Source organism: Cornus florida, unplaced genomic scaffold, assembly GCF_030987335.1.
Source record: "Cornus florida cultivar Cherokee Brave unplaced genomic scaffold, ASM3098733v1 CherokeeBrave_3.0.0_Hap2_Chr04, whole genome shotgun sequence".
NCBI classification, from domain to species: Eukaryota; Viridiplantae; Streptophyta; class Magnoliopsida; order Cornales; family Cornaceae; genus Cornus; species Cornus florida.
Window position 1 is genome coordinate 8,626,148 of NW_026775574.1, and position 1,179 is coordinate 8,627,326.

A 1,179-nucleotide genomic window follows, 5' to 3' on the forward strand; every position below is an offset into this window, starting at 1 on the left:
CATTAGGTTCATTTTGCACTTGTTCGTGAGGACAATGAGAAGTAGAATGAAGAACACTAGAACAAGTCATACATGTTTCATTTGATGCACGATGAGAATGGTTAGGGAAGGAAGATACTTAGTTTGCCGAGTTTTGATTAATAAAAAATTAATCAAACCTTTGAGATAAAGACTTTATTTCGGCGGCTATTTCATTTGAATGGTTGACTTGATGTAAGCCAACACTCTTCCTACCTTGTGAATTTCTACCATTCTTGGATGATAGTGTTCTATGCAAAGAATTTTCACTCATGCTCTCATAAAGACGCCACACGTCATCCTCATACCTATCAATGTATGAGCCACCCATGGAAGCATCAACCATACCCTTATAATTGTCTGATAAGCTTTCAAAGAAATATTGAACTAATTGCCATTTGGGCATGTCATGAAGTGGACACTTCCTAAGCAATTCATTGAAGCGTTCCCATGCCTCATGAAATGTTTCTCCATCCCTATATGAAAATTCTCGAATTGAGGTTCTCGTGGCATTGGTCTTAGAAACCGGATTGTACTTCTTCAAGAATTTGTAATGACCCGGTTATTTTCATTTATTTCCCTTTCCTCAGATTTTCACAGATATATATATATTTTTTTCCGTTGATCTTTTTCCTTTCTGAGTTCAGATTCATGTTGCTTAGTGTCATCTTGAGTGCTCTGGAGTGATTTCTGAGACTCTTTTGTATGAATTGACAACTTTCTTTGAGGATCAAGTCGTTTCCACATTTTTCGTTTTGCGATACTATTCATTTTTCGTCCTTTTCCCCATTTTGTCTTTTTTCCCGTTTGGCACTTTGTTTGCGTAACCACACTTCTTGCGTTCAGAGTTGGTTTCTGACTTCACGTATCTTTATTCTCAATGATTTCTATGATATACGTATCTTTACTTTCGTGAGAAAGTACTCTGGTTGCTCCCGGTGTCTATAGGGGTATGGATGCATTGTTCTTTAGAAACATTACCTTTTCTTGGGGTGTATTTCGTAAATATCTTTTGAAGATATTTTATTTCAGGGGTATCTAAGAAAATATCTTTTAGAAGATATTTTCATTCTGGGGCAGTTTTGTAGTTTTCACTTTTTGGAGGGGCCACTGTGTAATTAATGAAAGTTATTGCTTAATATCTTGTTTTGAGCCTGGATC

The 1,179-nt window shown here is 36.3% G+C and overlaps 1 pseudogene; it reads left to right on the forward strand.

Annotated features, from left to right (window-relative positions):
* Positions 1-422: 422 nt before the first annotated feature.
* LOC132305813 (small nucleolar RNA R71) lies at positions 423-521 on the forward strand (annotated as a pseudogene).
* Positions 522-1,179: the final 658 nt, after the last annotated feature.